General features: G+C 41.5%; 1 protein-coding gene and 1 long non-coding RNA gene across 13 annotated transcripts in view; one reads left to right on the forward strand and one right to left on the reverse strand.

Annotated features, from left to right (window-relative positions):
• CELF4 (CUGBP Elav-like family member 4) overlaps nt 1-19469 on the forward strand; it is a 730009-nt gene that overhangs the window by 104255 nt on the left and 606285 nt on the right. The gene's annotated exons all lie outside the window — the stretch shown is intronic.
• On the reverse strand, nt 3210-7909 carry LOC129199609 (uncharacterized). The gene is made up of 2 exons (XR_008574696.1): nt 7495-7909; nt 3210-4844 (listed from the first exon to the last, which is right to left on the reverse strand). It is a non-coding gene; the product is annotated as an uncharacterized LOC129199609 (long non-coding RNA).

Genomic DNA, 19469 nt, shown 5'->3' on the forward strand with positions numbered 1-19469 from the left:
TTCTGTGAATGGCTCAGTCATTTCTATGCTACTATAGTGACTTTGCATGGTAAATATGTAACTTATAAGACATGCTGGCCTAAGTTTCTGATTTCATTTATAGCTTTCATCAATGGAATAACATTTTGTTTCCAGGGTGGTAACACTGGAATCAGATTTTCTGGGTCTTTTTATTTATGGCTGACTTACTCTCAGAATCTTCCCTGGTAAAAATCTGAGATGTTGCTTCTGTCTTTTGCATCACTTTGTGGTATCCTTTCTCAATAAAGTCACACTAGTGCCTCATGTCTGGCTGAACAGCATTTTCTCCTTCTTTTCTGTTCTGTCCCATCACACTCTGCATGTCTGTCCTTGCCATCTCTTATCTCCTTTTTAGATTTGCTGGAAACATTACCCAGTGTTCCCATAACGCCTGCCTGGTGAAATGAGAATACAGCTGCTGAGGAGGAACACCGTGCTTCCCAACTACTTCTGCCTGGGAGATCACATACTTTTTTCCAAAGAAAGGGAGAGACTTAGGTTACTAATCCTTTTCACATTATGTGATGCTACACCTATGTAGATAGCAGAGTTGGCTTGTTGTAAATCTGATGTTTCTTGAAATTATGACGCTAAGTGTATGTGAGCTTTTCAGTGTACATTCATGTTTCCCAAGAGAAACAAGGAGGGGGTTGTTCATGTGGTGTTCTCTTGCCTGTTCTTCGTTAGAGCAACTGGGGAGTGACCAGGGATTGATTTCTGTGCCCGTGCTTATCCTGCGGGGGGGAAGGGCGGGGGGGGAGATGGTGGGGGGGATGTGGGTGAGCCTGGCAGGCTTACTGTTTTGGTGGTAGCAGACTGCTGCTCCCAGCTTGTTATTTTTTCTACCACTGCACCTTCACTTTGCTTGGTATTACATAAATTTGCACCTGGGAGGGGAGAAGCTAAAGCACTCCTGGAGAAGCCGGACACAACATGTTGCTAGCAGCCAACAAGCAGACTGCTGCTGAGGGGATCCTTAGAAAATGTGTATATTTGTGGGCTCAGTAGGGCTCTTCGAAACTATAGTACAGGCTCTACAAATGCGGATACTCTACAAAGAGTAAGATAGAGATGTGACACCCTTCAAAGACAGTGTCTCATGTTCCAGTGGAGGTCCCGAATTTATCTATATCGCTATGTGTTTCTCTTTTATTTTTATTCTATTAAGTCTTAAACCTTTTCTATCAGCACTCTGAACCCAAGCTGCCATAGCACAGTGGTAATGCCTCTAAAGTGAGCCTGTCCAAACTAATTTCATTGTCCTTGTTGAGTGAAGTGCAACAATTAAGCAGACAGCACAAATGGGTCCAGATAAATTGGGTATTTACAATTATTTCAGTTTGGATAATCTAATGTGATGTTCATCGTGCAGCTAAGAAGTATGCTTCCCAGAGAGGGGGGCTCTAATTCTGTACTCTTGTCTGCTGGGTGTAAATTCAGAGTAACTCCATAGACTCTTGCAGTGTTTAAGCTTCTTTACATCAGTGCAGCTCAAGTGAGAATCTTATCCTCTTTCTTTAGATGCCCTGTAAAGCTGCCTCCCTTCAGCTGTGGTTGCACTTTAGAGACACAGCCAGGGGAGCTGGAAGGTCATTTCTTGGGGTTTTTTTGTTGGGGTTTTTTTTTTTTTTTTTTCTGGGCCAGGGTTGTGTTGTTGAACTCATTCACTGTGGGGAATCCAGCTTTCTTTGAGCGCCTCTTTGCTCTCCAACACTGAAACTCTGACTGACAATTCGAGTTACTCTCCAGATCTGGCATTGCTGCTGACTGTCTGGATAGCATTGCAATCAGATCCCCTCATTATCCATGCCTCTCTTTCTTGGTATTAGCACCTTGGGGCTGTATTCTGGCTTTCCACCAATTTCAGATGAAAACTCATAGCAATCCCAGTAGAAAGGCAGGGGATTTATACCAGCAGATTGACAGTAAATGCAGATCACTGCTGCTTTCAGCTTCATTTCTTTGCAGGATACATTGCTTCTCCTTTGCTCCTCCTTGTCCCCCCCTGCTCAAGCAACACACTGTGTTGCTGGGCAATCTTCACCAACTTAATCACATTTGGACCCAGTGTTTTTCCTGCAGACCCTGGAGTGTGCAGTGCTTAGGCCTTGGTTATTAGTTTACACAATAAATGAAGCCCATTAGAAGAGGATAATCAGGGCTCGGAGAAGACCACCTCACTTGTTATCTGAGGAGGTTATGTTAAGCCTCTGTAGTTATTAATCATACTTTCCCATGCAGATAGCTGAAGATTAAGAGTCACATTTATCCTCTTTGCTCCTCATTCTTTCGCACCGATGTGCAAATGCTCTTTATAATCATTGTTATTATGGTTATTCATAGCCCTTCCAGTCAGCCAGGACTGCTCCTGAGATGTTGCTTGAAGTCTTGCACCTATCTGTGGTGTCTTGATGATACAGATCAGAGCCACTGGAGGTCTCTCCATTTATATCTTGGAAAACATCCTTGAGAGTCCTAGAAAGTCTCTGCTAGCTGTTATTGAATTCCAGTATCTTGTCCAGAGGCCAAGAGAGTTCTTAACAGACACCGACTCTATTATAAGAGCCAAGTTTAACAGCAACTCTCTTGATTTCACTTGCTTTGCCCTTTAATACCAGCTCTAACCTTGAACTTAGACTAAGATGATACGCTACTCTGTGGCTTTTTGTAATCTAGCCCAATGTCCTTTTAATCAAAGTGCATGACCATTTTTTCTTTACTTCATTTTTCAAGCACTTAAATCAACTGGGATAAAATCAGATCTATACCAGGTGGAGTCAACAGTGTTTGGAAGCATTTATTCTTGAGTAAATTATAATTTAAAAATATTTTCCCTAGAAATATTTCTGGTTTATATCATTCTTTTTCTGGTAGCCTGTGCATGCACGCACACACACACACACATGAAACCACTCCCCAGAAAACTTTCATCAAAACCGAGGTGCTTGGAAAGGCAGTTGGAGTCTTTTCTCCCCAGAAAGACTTCAGTCATGGAGCATTTGGCTCAATAAAGTTGCGGTTAAAGCAACGATTAGCAACTAGTTTTATTCAGCATATAGTGACTACACAATCATCCAGTTGCAGATTGTGTTGATGTACAACTTTCTTCTGCTTGCACACCCATTCCTTTTCTTTGTATCCACTGTCAGCCTTATAGAAGTTGCACTCCAATTTTCTTCTTGTTCTGCTTAAAGAAAACCGCTTTTCTGTAAGTGGGTTTAGCTTCTGAAGCAGGGGCCAGGTCAGTGATATACAGAAATCCTAAACCTGTAAGCCCATAGCATCTATCATGCAAACTTAAATCACCAGTTCTTCCAGCTGCTAAAACCTGGATTCACTCTTTTGAACCTGGAGTGTGAGTTATCACATGTGTTAGTTTGTTCATCTTAAAATTACTTTTTAGCCTGTGAGGAAAGGCACATTTACAGAATGAACAGTTCTTATCATTTTTCCTTTGACTGAAGCAAGTAAAACTCCTAACCCTGACTTCTCCTTAAGCTTGTCTACGTGTGAGTCTCTTTCCTTCACACTTGCAATGATAACACTAATATGCAATGCTTATGCTTCCCAAATGCTGTAGTTAGATACTGATTCTGCACATCCAGAGGAAATCAGCATTGCTGTCTTGACTCTGAGATCTACTGGTCTCTGTCACTTCATGATCTGGCTCCTCCTTTTTTTTTTTTTTTTTGTTTGGTTTTTTTTTGGTCCTAATCTAGACAGTGTGCTTGATAATGCATAAGATTCTTGTTAAGGTCTTATGTTTGATTTTTTTTTTCTTTTTTAATGAAAGTATTTTCTCTAGAAAATGTCAATTCAAGACCTTTCCATTTGAGGGATCATGGTGGTTTGGGTCATGAGTTTATCTGACACTGATTTTCTGGATCTGTTAGAAAATTTTTGTTCAAGTGGAAGGACCATCAAAGCAGAAATCAACCCAGACAAGCAGGCATGATATTTGCTTGACATATGGAGCTTTCCTGGTACAAACCCCTGCCTTTTCTAATTCAAAGTAAGTGAACAGACACTGGCTCTCCACAGCCCACTCCAATTAAGTTTCCTAGTCACCTGATTCTTGGCTATCTGAAGACAAATTTTGCACGTGCGCTTCCTTTATTTTCTCCTTCCTTCTATTTTTACAGAGATTACTAACTAATTTACCTTAAATCTAAGAATTTTTTTGAGTGGATGAAGATTTTTGAAGATCATTGAGGCACAATACCAGACCTGGCTGATTTTAGGAAGTGTCTTGACATGCTGTAATGAGAGGGGACTAGGCATACAGACTCAGAGTTTACTGTAGCTGACCTCAGATTTCATTAAGATGTTGACAGCTCCTCAGTTGTCTATCTCAAAACTGGTCTCCTTTGTCTTCCTTTAGGTGGGAAAGTGAGGCTGTGAGAAAGTGTAGAGAGAGAATCCCTATGATAAAGTGTGGTTTTGAGGACTGAAATAGAACCAGGATTTAAGAAATTTAGATTCAATACTTGCCTATGCGACAGAAGTCAATGAACCCACCTTTGCCTTGATATCCTACCTACAAAATGGAGCTAATTAACCTTCCCTCACTGTTACGCCTTTGATTAACAGACATTTAGAGTTCTCCAGAGTAGGATTTTTCTTTTCATATGCATCTGTGTTTGTGTACAGTGCTTAGCAGTGACAGCTCCTGCTTTTGACTACAGTGTCCTAGACGTTCCTGTGATGCTGACAAAGGATGATAACTGTTGGGAGGGAAAAGCTTTCTTCCAATATAAGGTGATGGCTCAGGATGATTCTTGCCTTTCAGAAAAGGGCTGTCTTTCCTCTTTCTCATGATTGACCTGAAAGTAAATAAGGGAAGAGTGACATTCTTACTATTGCCTTTTTTTTTTTTTTTTTTTTTTAAGAAAGGAGAATTTCTCTTAGACTCATGCTGTACTTGTCCATACTGTATTTGACATCTGTAATAAAATTTGGGTAAGATATACTTTTCAATAAAAAGAAGCATCCTAGAAACAGCCTCATGCATGTATTAGGGTCATGTCAAGAATAATAGAGACTATTGTCACTGCACTGAACCTCTGCATTGTATTAAGTATTCCTCACTTCTCTCTTCTCTGCTTCTTTCCAAGACACAATAAAAGATGCCCGTCATGTTCCACCACATCTCAGCAAAGGACACAGAAAAGGAAACTGGTTAGCAGGGAGCAAGGATCCTAAAAGTTACTCTAGCATCAATGAGCAGAGGGAAAAGCTGGAACATTTGAATTGTCTTGCTTGATCATATGTGTCCTCTCCTCCTATCTGGGTGAGAATTGCAGGACAGAAGGAGGTCTTTTGTCAAGGGGAATTTTAGGTTTTTTCCTGCTATTACTTCATGGGGAGGTTGCATGTTAGGTTTTTGTGAATGAACAGCATCCTGGGGAGACACGAGGGAGTGTCACACTGGCATATGAAAGAGATGGTCCTAGGTAATTTCTTTCAGTGTTGTCTGCTCAAAGCCTCCTATGTTGCTTACAGGTGCACAAACTTTAGGCACCTGTCTGTATGCAGAATAGATCCTATATGTACTGTCTTAGAAATGAGATTCCCTGCCATAGCTGTACATTGTCCACCCATACCAGAAAAGTTCATGTGCTACGACATGACCTGTGCCCACCTCTGATTTGTTCACATCTAGGGATGGCTCTTGGCCTTGATTGCCTCATACATCTTGCCCTACCAGTTCTAGATCAGCACCCACAGAAGTGCGGTGGCCCAGGAGTCCTGATCTGCCTTTTATGTATCACTATCTGTTTCTAGTCCTCAACAACTGCTTTCAGCACTGAGCCTCAGTCAAGCCTCATTCACTTCTGGTGAGACAACTGGAAACAAGGAGGAGAGACCACTGAATTTCATTTTACTCATGTCTCACAAAAAGCTTTGAAGTCAGGACATGTAGGTAATAAAATTATTTGCTTCAAATTCCGTGCCCAGAGCTCATCTGAGATGCTTTCACTGAATCTTTTCTGTTTCTGAATGGTATTTTCTGGGGTAGATGGTGAAATCTACCTCCCTCCAGAGGTGTGACACTTGCTCTCCTCTGTCCAAAGCCCAGTTTCACTTGAGCAATGCATAAAGAATTCAGTGTCATCTGCTTGGCGCTGCACACCTGCACTTCCCTTTCCTTCTCTCCTCTCCCTTCTTTTTCCAAAGCCTAGTGACATCCTTTGCTATATTTGAGGTGCTAGCATAGATCAAAGTCCTCCCAGGATCAAACAACGTGCTGCATGCAATCCTTACGGTTACAAACAAGGTCTTCCACTGACAGAAACACATTTCTGTGCTGCATTTTCAGCAGCCTATCAGACTTGCTTCATTCAAGGGTAGCTTTTGATTTCACAAGGAAACTTTCTTCTGCCCTTCCCCCCCCTCCACCCCCCCCCAATTCTTCAGAAGGAGGGGGAGGAGAAAAAAGCTCATTTTTGCTGAAAGAAAAGGGGAACAGCTTTCTTGAAACTTTGGAGAGAGATTTAATATACTCATGCTGCACATTTTGTTTGTTGTGTAAAGCAGAAGATAGAGAACTGTAATAGAGAATAAATGTATCTAGTGTAAAAAGCAAGAAAGAGAAGACTGAGAAACTTGCCTGAGTGTTTGTTACATCATTCTGATGGCTTTTTTTTTAATATCTTGTGGTAAGATTCTTGCTGTTTAAATAGGCCTTCAATATAACCTTTTTTTGTGTGAAGCAATAGGTGGGCCCAGGATACGTTTTGAAAGTTAAATAAATGGTTTTCAGTACAGGATATGAATTACTATGAGCAACTATTTCCTATGAGTCTTTTCTACGTACAGTTTCAAGCCAACCTTCAAAGAAGATGCACTGAAAATATAAGTATTAATGTACAGTTTTCTGACTAGCTTGGATCTTTTGTATTCTATCTCTTGGGGCTTATGAAAAGCTTTTTGAAAATTTAAGTGACATAGACACTGAAAATTGAATGCAAATAATAATTTTGCAAATCCCATTAGTAGAAGTTCACATTATTTTCCAGTACTCTGAAAACACTATTTTCTGCACAACTTGGGGTTTTGTTGTATTTTATTTTTTTGGAACATTTCATAAAAATCCTTTTTAAATTAATTTCATAAGACAATTCTGCTTAGACCTTGGAAGGAAAAAAAAAAAAAAACCACAACACTTTTTCTTTACCACTTCCTATGCAGTCATGAAAATGCAAAAGTAAGGAATGTAAACAATAAGTAATAACCCTCTCTACATTAATGCAAGAAAAATCCATATTTTTGCTAGGGAAAATAATTGCTGATTAATATTTCTGAACAAATAATCCTCATACCCCATAATTTGCAGACCATTATTAAAAATCAATCAATAAAAAGCTCTTTTTAATAATTAAGTTCAGGGATGTTACTGTTTACTCATAGTGTTACTGGGTTTGGTACTGTTCTGGTTCATCCTGATACATAGTGATGGAAAGAAGCACTTACTTATAAGTGGCATACAGATGAAACATATTGCTTTCAAGAAGAAAATTAGAAATCCTCCCTTGATGCCCACTTCATCAGGGTCTGTTTATTTGTCAGAAGAGTCTCAGTTTCATTCCTAGATGATGTTTCTTCTCTAATTTTGAGCATCCACTCTTCTTAGGGTACAAGTAGTTGGCACACAGGTCCTCAGAAGATAAGAAAAAATGCAGATGATATACTCTGAAAAACTGTTTCTCAGGAAGTAAAAGACACGAACCCATTTCAGTCTATGATTACTTGTCATGGAATCACACACTTGCTGGCTTGCCTCAATGGCCTCTCTTCTAGAGTGCATGCAGGGTAAATAACTGTTAATTTCCCTGCTGCATAAAGTGTATTTTCTATCTTGTCTGAAGTGAGGAGGTGCTAGTCCCCCTCTGAAGAGTTGTTTTGTTTATTGGTTTGGATGAGACATTCAGGAGACAAAGTTCTCTAATCAGCACATACTCAAAGTGAGAGGGCAGTGTGCCTTTCTCTCGCACACTTAAGTCCTTCAAATTCTTTTCTCATGCGCCTTGCAAAGTAAACTATGCTAGGGTCTAAGTTTCTTTCACAAGAAAAATCCCCGCTGGTCATTACAAATAGCTGATGTGGTAACTCAGATGTGCAGCAGCACAGGATAAAACTTTTTAAAATAATTATGAATTCATATTCTTGACTGCAAGTCCAAATTTCCACAAGGCATGAAATGGTTGCACAAAACAAACAGTAGTGTGTACATATGCACTTTAAGATGAGGAAACGTGTGTAATACTTTGGAGGCGTAGAGGGATGTGGTGTGAACTCCAATACGTTTATCTAAATTTTAACAAACTTTCAAATCCATTCAATGGATGACTATCCATCTCTGGGTCATAATCTCACCTTCTTGCCTACCCACAAATAAATACATTCAACAGGAAATCTAGGAAAACAGTTTTATGGGAAATCTGAAAGCTGTTATGGTTAAATGGAGTTAAAATTTTACTTTTTTGAAAGAAATTCATCCATACTTTTTCAGATTCTCTATGAAAATGAGCATTATAGAAATCTTCAAAAGTACACTGAAGCAATTTCATGTAAACAGCTTTATTTAAATTAAAATACTGCTTGTAATTCTGATTAAGATTTAGATTTATGAAAACTAAGGAAAAGAATGATTTAAAAGTGGTTTAAAAGAAAAGGAGGACCCTCACTAAACTGGAATACATCAAGAAGTGCTGAAACATCTTTCAGTGGGGAACAGGAAGACTAACAGGAAGAGATTAGTAAAATCCTGTTATATTAAGCTCTCTAGATGATGACCCAGACTGTGTGGACCAGCTTAGCATAGTCCTCAAAGAGCTGGCACAGGAAGCACTGACAACTTTTACTGACAACTTTCCACCACGTACTTATTCATCACCACAGGCAAATATTTCCACCGGTCAGACCTAAAACTGTTCTGCACAACTGAGGTTGCTGAGGCATCTGTCTCACTAGCTGCCAATTTCTTTGCTGAAGCTCAGGACGCTGGTCTGGGTGAATTGTTTCATAATGCTTGGCAATCGTCCCTCGGCATTCGCCGCAGGTTTCGGGTGATTCAGGGCTGAGATCACTCTGCTTGGTCTGGTAGTGAAACCAGCCTTGGGTACGGCTGTAATGATGTGAGGGACCACTTCTCTCTGGGGTAGGCGGGGAGCTCCATGAACATGTTGGAGCCTGTGGCATCTATAACAGAAAGACGATACATCCAGTAGCATACGGCCTGTGTGTACACATAGTATATCTGCTCGCTGCTGACTCACTGATGCCTCCACCACCAACACTCACATGTCTAGGAGAGGTTGCCTCTCCATGTGGTAAAGTCCCACTGGTGTCTGTTTGATGTCATCTTGGGAGTCCACAGGATTAAGCAGTTGTGTGGAAAAACTAAAGGCTTTCTGAAATTGGAATTAAAGCACAGTTTTACTTTTCCAGAGGGAAGACAATGAGGAGGCTCCTCAGGCTTTGTCTGTGGCTGGTTTTGATATCTCTCTGTGGATTATTCAATTACAAATGACTCACTTCTGTGCAGAGAACCCAACTTAGTACTGGGGGGGAGGGATGAAATAGATTGGATTTTCTGGCAATAGGTGGGTAGATTTTTCTTAAATATATATTCAGTGGCTGTTTTGTTCTGCTCCCATTGGAACCAGTGAAAAAACTTCATCTGGATTCCCTGGAAGTAGATCTAAGCCAATGCCATGATAAACCCCTTTTTTGTGTGAGCTATCCATAGTGTCCATTGTCAATACATGTGGGATGAAATAGTACAGGGCTTAGTGGGCTTTTCCAAGTCTCACTAATGACAGAGCTCTTTTATTTCCAAGGAAGCTGTTTTTCTTATACTGGGAAGCTAGTGGGAGTTGTGCAGTGAGTAGGTGAATACAATTCTCAGAAGCTGGCTTAGTGGTGGCAGACACGCAAGTTAGTTAAACTGCAAAATGCAGTCATGTGATTTGACTTTCAGATTAAGCTAAAGTGGGTGTGATATTCTTGCACTGCAGTGTTTTTGTGTGAGCTCACTCATCTCAGTGTCTTTATCCAACTATTACCCTTCCCTCTCTCAGAACCTCTCTCCCTGGGATTTAGTACTTTAACTCTAGGCTAGCTGGTTTGGCTGTCAAAGGCCAGAGAGAGTGCAAAGTAAATTATAGGCATACTTATAGATACCAAGGCCGTCCTACAGTTTCCTGGGTGTACTCAGCATCAGCTTTTTCCCGTGGTTTGCTGACTCTTTTGTGATGTAGAGAGCCCTGATGTGTGATCCTACAGTTGTCCTCTGTTGGACTTGAGTGGAAAGGGTGAATGAGATTATTGCGATCTCACCTGAATGTTCCCAAACTGCCTTTGTGCACAATCAGCTGGGTGGTTGAAGCTATTTGACTTTCTGATCTGTACAAACCTGATTAATCTGAACCTGAAAGCAAGAACCGTGCTTCCCTGTATTGTAGGGAGATGCACAGGTGACTGTGGCATTGCTGCCATAAACTGGGTATGGCTTTGTAGTTTAGTTGCTCACCTGTAGCTAGGCTGGATGGATGCTGCTCACCTCAGGTACTGCAGACATCTGGGTAGGCTTTTATTATTCCTTACATCTGCAGAGCAGGTATTAACACTTTGAACTCCTGTTCTCACACCTAATAATCCACCTTGACAGATGACAGTGTTTCTTTTGTCAATGCTTGCCTGTATTTCCCAGGTGGCCTTCTGCGGGAAGGGGAAAGCGGGGACCAATGTGGACGTAGTATCCATTTCAAGCACCTGTACGCAGGCTGCTGTATGCTATCTGGAAATGAAAGATTCAGGCCAGACTTTCAGGCAAGCACTCTATGGGAGATGGAAATAAAACACTGGGACTTCAGCGTTTCTCGCCTGGCAACTTAAAACTCCGACCGTTCCTGTTCTGCAGTAAATAGAAGCAGTAAAGCCATCCACTAATTTAGTTCCCAGTAATCCTGGAAGGAAATAAAACCCCATCCTGGGATGTGAGGTTTTGAATTTGTTCCTAGGTTAACTATTAAAAATATAAATGATATTGGGCAAATCACTTTGCATCTCTTAGCCTTGTGTTTCCACCTGTAAAAGGAAGGCAAAGCTCTTAAACGCTTTTGTAAAGCAGCATAGAAAGATCGAGTATTTATTCCCAGATCCACTGCCCTCCCCCCCAGCACACACACAGAGGAAAAATCATGTGTTTTTTCTTAGCTATTTCACTATTATCAGATGCTGGCAAGAATTGTTAAAACACCATTTTCCCACCTCTTGGCTTTTAAAAACTGTAAGCTCTTAAAATAAATTTGAAAAACACCAACCAAGCAAAAACCTGAATTTATCATCACCTGGTAGGTCTGGATAGGGCTATTCATGAGAACAATCCAAAGGCCTTCACCTTGACTCCCCAACATAGTTTGATGTGATTTTAATCTGATTATTAGACTCTCGGTACATCTTGCAAGCTTGTAAAAGATACGCTGCTGGCAGAAACATTTTCGTTACTGGGGAAACTTTTTGTTGTTGTTGATGTATGTGTTGCCTGCCATAAATACTCATCTGAGAGGCAAAGGTCATTTGGTAGCTGCTTAGCAGCTTTACCTTCTGAAATGAAACTTGAGTGTGTTGGATCTCCAGGAGAAAGCATGGGGTGTAAAATAAATGAGGGAAGATCTCTTCCTTAGCATTGCAGCAGTCAGATTATTTTCTGGCTTTTTTTTTTTTTTAATCTTGGTGTTGTGTTTTGTTGTTTTTCACTTTGTTGTTTTTTTTTTGTTTTGTTTTGTTTTGTTTTGTTTTGTTTTGTTTTGTTTTACCCCTCTTAATATTCAAGTTCCAATAAGAGGTACAGAAGGGATAGCCTTGGTAACTAAGACCCCTGTGTTTATTTACAGGGCTGCATAATACAGCCTGTGGCATTAAGGGATGCACTCCCAATGCCATGACCTTCTCCTGTGCCAACCCAGGGGATTTATCTGCAGAGCAGCACATGCAAATTTGGGCTTGTGTGCTAGGCTAACCAGAACAATTTGGTAACCAAGGGCAGTGGGTAATCAAGCCTTGACTTAGGAATTTCATTATGTGTACAGAAACAAGCATGAAGATCAAACTGAGATTCTGGCATATGCTTGATGTGCAACCTAAATGCACCCTAAACAAACAAAAAAAAAAATCAGTTCATCCCCTGTGATCTGTTCAGTTTTCAGACTATTCCTGTGAATTCTACTTATGTAGGTACCAATTTCTGCTAGGGTTTGTATTATCTTTGCAAATCTCAGTGGCCCATGTGACGTGGTAAGTCAGATTAGGTGATATAGCAGCAAATGCTCACTCTAAACTTCTTTGCTGGGTTTTTAAAATTATTATTATTTTATTTGGGGCACCAGCTTATTTCTTTGTAGATCTCTTAACTAGCCTCATTATAGGATCATCTTGTTTCTGAATCTTCCACAAATTTATTTTGGAGTCAATATTGAGGCAAAAAAGTTGCCGCTGTTGTAGCCAACAGACCTGTTTTGTCCTTGGTGCTTGAATGGCATTCACTTCAACTGTGTATTCATACGTGTGTATATATACACACACCCCCAAACAAATAAACAACAACAGCAACAAAACCCAGAAGAACCGTAAATCTGTCATTTAGAGCAGCTTTTCACAAGACATTTTTGAGAAGTTAGCACTTTTGGTCATGAAAACAGGTGCCATCAGCAGCAGTGACAGAACTGCCAGAGTAATAGCAGCTCCTGGCTGCAGGACGAACCAGTGACCACCTTCCAGCAGTGAGCAGCAAGCTGTCGGTGACATGTGATTGTAGGAGCTACCTGTGTGCAGGATCAGTAGTGTGGTCCAGTTCACTGCTAAAATTGTGACTATTTCCTTTTCTGTTTAAAACATAAGGTGCTGCCAAATCTTGCAAGCAGTGATGATGGAAAAGTAAGCAAACAAAACTTTTTCTTCTCCTTGAAAGCACTGAAATGTTTTCTGAATAATATTGCTTTCAGCATATTTCTTATTGTGATACTATCTCAGATCCAGGACAGTATTTTGACCAAGATGTTCTGTTTATCCTGTTTTGATGACATCTGGGATTAAAAACCAATAAGTAAACCTGCTCTGAAACTGCTAGAAAACTCTCTTCTCTAAAACCACATCTAAGTACTGGATATATGCAGTGATATTTATTCTTTTAAAATGTTGGTCTCTTCAGAGGAGACAAATCCACTTCAAAGCCTTGAAATGTTTGTTAAATGGAGTGGTGTTTTCTGGCCAGCCCTGGTGATGGGTGGTCACATAGGTATCTCTAGCAGACTGACACTGGTAGGTAATTGTAGGTGCAGCTTGTCTGTTGCACACTTAAGCTGCTGACCACAAGGAAAACTGCGTGTAAGTGACCTACTATGACCCAAGCTGGCAGACTGATGCTGATGGACAATTGTTGTCACCCAGCTGCTAGAGCAACTCTCAATCTGGATTTTTTTTCTCTGTAGCATAACTAATGAGCTGTGCCTAGCTTTCTAATTGTGTAAGGAAGTTTACCCCAATTGCAATTATTACTTTTCAAAAAGAAAGTGGATGCCTGGGTCATAAAGTGGCGTTTTGTGGCCTTGGGTATGATTCATTTGCCCTAACTTCAGCCTAATGAAGGTTAAATGTCTGGCTTTCTTCTACAGCCATTGGAGAGCAGTAGTTGAATATAGCCAGTCATCTCACCTATTCTTTTCCGTTGAATAGACACTGACCCAAGACCAATGGCTTAGGCTGCCTGAGTGATGTTAGGTGAAACTGCTCTGAACGTGACTTGTTAACTAAATCTGATCCTCTGGTCCTGTGCAAACCAGTAGCCAGTTCTCCAAAATGAAGCTAGTCAGAAAGTGGGTTTTCATCCTATTAACCCACATGCTTAGATTTAGCATTATGTCGCTTGTATAAGCTCTTCACTGTCTTTATTAAACTATTTATCTGAGGCAACTTCATATTTTCTTTTAGGATAAACTGGAGATAATGCAATGTGCTTGTTTTAATTTGCAAGGTTAACTGATCTAATTATCTGTGTGTGTTTATTTAAATCCTTTTGAGCACTAGGCGATTGCAGGTGGCTGCTTTGTATTCCACCAACAGGAAATCTCTTAAAATGAGATGATATAGCTCAGTGGGTCTTCTTGTATAAAGGATTTTCTAATAATGTATGAATTTATTAAAGACAAAGATAAATAGAGGGTTTATTTACATTAAACAAATTCACAAGGAACTATTTTTTCCTTAAACTGAGAAGGCCAAATGACATCTACTTTTACTATGTTAAAGGATTATCCATATTCTACACAGATGTTAAACATCAGCATGTTGGGTCAGAGCTTTTGACAGACATTTCCATTCTTGTGTCAGGCAAATTTTTTAGTGTTTGTGAGTCAATATTTTAGCAAAGCCTCTGAATTGTGAAAACGTGGAGGCTTCAGTGGTGCAAGAAGCAGCATTACAGTACTAAACTTCTGCTTCCAGCTGAATGAGTGCAACCTTTGTGCTATTCTATTGCTATATGTGTAGCAATTTGAAGAAAAGAAACATGTACTCCTATAGATGTCTAGATAACATTTAAGCCAAATTGAAAGGGGGATAATTTTTTCTCCTCCATTCCTTACTCACATAACGATGACAATATCCTCATCTAGCTTTTACCATGGTCTAATGAAACCACAAGGCTGAAGAGACTCCTACAATAGTTGACCTAGACATTCCACTTACAAAAGCTGTTTTACTATCTGGTATTCACACCAGGTGGTTGCAAAACAGAATATGATACAGAGATCCAGCTATCTAGCTGATGGACTTAAGCTGCATGGAGTGCTATATGGGGAGAAGGGGGGCTTGTTAGCTCAGGTGCTGTGTGAATGTGGCCAGACTGCCTCCAGATCAGAGCGGGCTCACATCCACGCTTCTGCCCCGGGAGCCCTTGATCTTTCAGCTCTGGGATTATCTTGAACAGAGCTAGCTTGTGCCTGTCTGCTCCTGACATTGCAGAGTAACCCAGGTGCCCAGATTTTGAAGGGCCAGTAAATTTCTTTTGTTTGTGTTGCAGAAGGCTTTCTCCTACTAAATGTATACTGACTCTTAATACTCACCATATTAATGAATCACCATGTTCCTCGTATCAGCTCACAAAGCAACCAGCTAAACAGACCAAGACTCATTTGCTCTGTTTCCTGAGCAAGCGTTAGCTCAGTGGCCCAGCACATCCATCTTATCTTTTTGGAGCTTTGTTCACTTTAGCAGAGCCGATATCTTGCTTCACTTAAGCACCTGCCAGTGATAAACAGAAGAGAGACAGGTGCTAATCTCCCTGGGTCTGCCACTCCCCAGGGAAAGAGCCGATTTGATCATAGAGATGAATTGCTGATGGATCACTCTATTGATGCCACATCTCACTGTAAAGGGAATTGGCAGAAGCCCTTCCCCAGTTTGGGATGTTTTTAAAGCTTGGCTGGCTGGGGCACTGCAGAATGTGCTGCAGTGAACAGTCATGTTTTGGCTAGCTTGTGAAACAGCACCGGTTTCAGAGTTGTGTATATGGAAGGGCTTACTTTTGCTGATCCTGCTTACGCTCCAGCTGATCTTTTATAGGCTGTCAAAACACAGAGCCAAACTCTGAGGTCTTTCCTTGGATTATATGTGGTCTTTACTTGAGCAGAGCCTGCACTAAGTGAGCAAAATCTAAATAAGGCTGTCAAGGCTTTGACCTAGAGTATTTACTCACACAAGTCCCGGTGAGAATTGCAGACTTAATACTACGTTGCAAATGTAAGCGTTTCAGCACATTCTCCTGTGCTCTGACAAAGTTAATTGTCTAATCTTGACACCAAGTGCCCTGTACTTTTTTAAGAGGTTTATGCATGAGACTAATTATCTGCTGTTAATTTGGTTGCTAGCAGCTTTCTGCTTTTAACATCCATTGGATTCAGGATACAGGGTGGCATTTTCATGTAACTAGTGCAAGGGCTGTGAACTGGATGCTAAAAGACAAAGACAGCAAATACCAGTGGAATACTCTGAAAGAGGAAGAAAGTGTTGATTCCCTCAACCCTTGTCCTGGTGACCAGAAATACGAGGATGCATGATCCACAAGTGCACTGCATAGAGAAATTTTGCCAGCGTGTAGATGTTCTCTTCATGTAGATAGAGTAGAAGTGAAGATTATGATTTCTGGTAGCAATGTGCAAGAAGAGAGTATCTGGGTGTGAGGGAGGTGTAGGTTGGGACAGGCTAGTCCCATCAGCATACTGGAAATTTCAGTTGTGTCTAATGCATTAGAGACACCTTTAAAATTACTGATATCTTGGCATTTAAGGTTTGAAATGAGGCAGACTTGTGAGCTACCTAAATTCTTGAGTATGTACTAGTCTATCATAGGTAAGGCGCTTCAAAATCTGAGCAAAGCCCTTGCACAGCGTCTGGAGATGCTCAGCTGTATCATTCCCCCTCCCAGTTTTCATCATATCTTCCAGTGCCTGCAACTGGAAGGGAGGAAAGGGGCTTTGCACAGACTGTGCTTTTGTTCTCCCACTAGAAAGTGCAGCGGAAAGCTGGTCAACTTTGTACCAGAGGACTTTTACTGCACTGTTTCCCCAAAGTAGCAGTTTCTCAATGATACAATGAACAGATGACTGGACCCTTACCTAAATTTCCTAAATTAAGAAAAAGGGGGGGAGATATGGACACAAACTATGGTGGGAACCAGGTTAATATGAAAGCAATTTGTACATGTTTGGGGGTTGGGATTGTCAGAGGTCCTACTGTGTTAAGATCATGTTTATCATGTCATTCCTATCTTATGTCAAAGATTTTAAGATGACATTGAACTAATAGGATGCTTTGCAAGCAGAGGAAGGTGGCTGTCCAGATGCTTTTATTTCAAAAGTGTTTAAGTAGATCAGAGCATCTGTAATTATTTTTGATTAGTAGCCGCACAAATATACATTAGCATTTTGCTAGGACAGTCTCTGATTTGTAGTTTGAGAACTGGCAGACCATGGGCTGTCCTATCTCATAACACCAATGGGATTTTTAATTCTGAGTTTGGGAATGACGAACCCTGATCTTGGATTTCCCGCTGAAATTCCCTGGGACTCAAAGTCCAACTTTGAAACCAGCATTAATCTCAGCGTGATGTGGTTCTGAGGCAGTGGGTCTTTGTTATCAACCTCAGACCTTCAGAGAGCAGGCCAAGACCTTTCTGACACCCAAAGCAACCAAAAGAAAGTAGAGTCCTCTGCAAAGAAAAGTATAAAACAAATTTCTTAGGAGCTCCTCTGATACTATACGCTTGATCGTTAAGAGGATCTGTGACTGTGGAGTCTCTGAAATGACTGCTCTTTATATGGCAATTTCCCAGCTGGCATAGAAATCAGGCTGTCAACAGACCTGTTTTGATTAGAAGAAAAAAAAAAAAAAAAAAAAAAGAAAGAAATCCAGGTGCCATTAGTAAGGTATTAGGATCCCAGATTTTTATTAAAATCCAGGGTCTGACGTGAAGATTTTTCTTCCTCCTCTGAGACACTGTGGTGTCTGAAGTCTGACGAGTTATCACCAAGCACCTGTGAGCTCTTCAGAGGCTGTAGGTGCAGCTTTACCTGAGCAGGGAGGTAAAATAGATGCATGTGTTGATGGATGCATAGCCAGTGAGGTTTTTCAAAGGAGCAGGTGCTGCATGAAGTTGGAAAGCCACAAAATGAGAAGGCTTGGTTTCTGAAGATGGCTCTGCTGGGCAGGCAAGAAGAGTGAGCGTGGGGGTGGCTGGTACCCCATGCTGCGAGGAAGAACATAGAGGAGCCTCCGATGAGGACAGGGGAGTAAGTGAGCCTGCTTGAGCCAAGCGGGAGACAGCAGGAGGAGGAAAGTTCGCTGCCTGCTTAATTGCAGGGGGTGCCACAGTCCCACTGTGTACACAAAACCCTGTCAATAGCACTGAGGCGCCAGCGTGTTAATTAATGATTTACTTACACTGACCCTTGACCCTGAGGCAAATAAAGGGGATTTGTTTTGCTTCTATTAACTCCTCGGCTTGCTGAGCAGAGGCCCTGTAGTCCCCAGGATCACGTGGCCACACACGAGCTACGCGTGTCCTTTATTGTCTGAGGGTCCAGCTTGTGACTGAGGGGAATTGAATCTCTCCCATTGGCTTCTGCTCCATCTCCTCATCCCTTTTCCCCTGGAGCGGCGACTCCACATGTTTGGCGGGAATTGCTCCTGGGTTACACCACAAGAAGGGCGTCAGGCTTGTTCATAAGTTATGATTGCAGGGCAGATGGTTCCCTTGCTCCACAATTGCATATCCCTATGGGCTCCCATCAGTTCATGTGTCTCCCTGCCTGTTTGATCTGTGTGAGATCAAAATCTGGCTCTTTGTTTCCATGCGCCCCTGGTCGTCTCTTGAATCTCTTCTGCGTACTGAATCCAAACTGCCCAGTACTATCCCAAAAAGTAAGCCTGAATGGATACGTGTGCCTGCTGTTCTGGTCCTTGCTTTGAAATGGTCCCAGTGAGCATAAAGACTGGGCTGCAGAGTGTGAGGAGGATGGGGGATGGAACAGGATCACCAAGGTTCCTCCCCAGGCACCTTTTGGAGGTAGAGATTCCTAGGTCTAAGCCTAAACGCTGGAAGAGCAGGAAAATGACAGGATAAGCAACTTCTCACGGGGTTCAGCATGAGAACAGGGGGCTCTGGGCTTCCTTTTCCCCATGTTTAGCCTACAAGCGCACGCTGGTGCAGCAGTGTGGATGGTGGTAAGGGAGATGTGTACAGCAGTGTCCGCGGAGAGCCGGATGTCATTTCCTAGCAGTAGAAATGGAGATAGAAATCCTGATATATCCTCAGGGACACCTGCTGTAATTATCACACCCGGTTTGACCAAATGGTTTCCAGCAGAGGCTGGAGTCCGACCTGTGACTGGTGTCAAAGCCAGCTCTCAGCCGTAGCAATGTCTTCCTGCATGACCACGACCAAGCCTCAAGCTCACACCGAGATTCAGTTCTCCAGCTCCCATGCAATAGAAAATGAAGATCTAAGTAAGCATTGGGAAAGCAAGAGGTGCAGCACTGACCTCTTGTTCCCCTGGGTAGTAGTAGGATAAATACATTACAGAATGTAAAGAGCTTGATACTATGGAAATAGGAACTCTATAAGTTACTTAGTTCACACACATGCAACTCCCAGAGGGCGTAACTAGGGTTGTTCTGGTTTTTTAGTATTATTGCTTCAGGCATTACACCTGAAAATGCCAGATGTACTTAAATCAAGTGTGGTAGTGTCACTGCATAGTAATAGTGTTTTATCAGGGGGATGGACTGGTCTGCTTTCTCTCTCAAGAGTGTTTGGAAGAGTATGATGCAGAGTGGATTGGAAGGCAGATGGGTTCCTCTCTACTGGAGGATTACATTTTTATTAAAGT

Source organism: Grus americana, chromosome Z (assembly GCF_028858705.1).
Source record: "Grus americana isolate bGruAme1 chromosome Z, bGruAme1.mat, whole genome shotgun sequence".
NCBI classification, from domain to species: Eukaryota; Metazoa; Chordata; class Aves; order Gruiformes; family Gruidae; genus Grus; species Grus americana.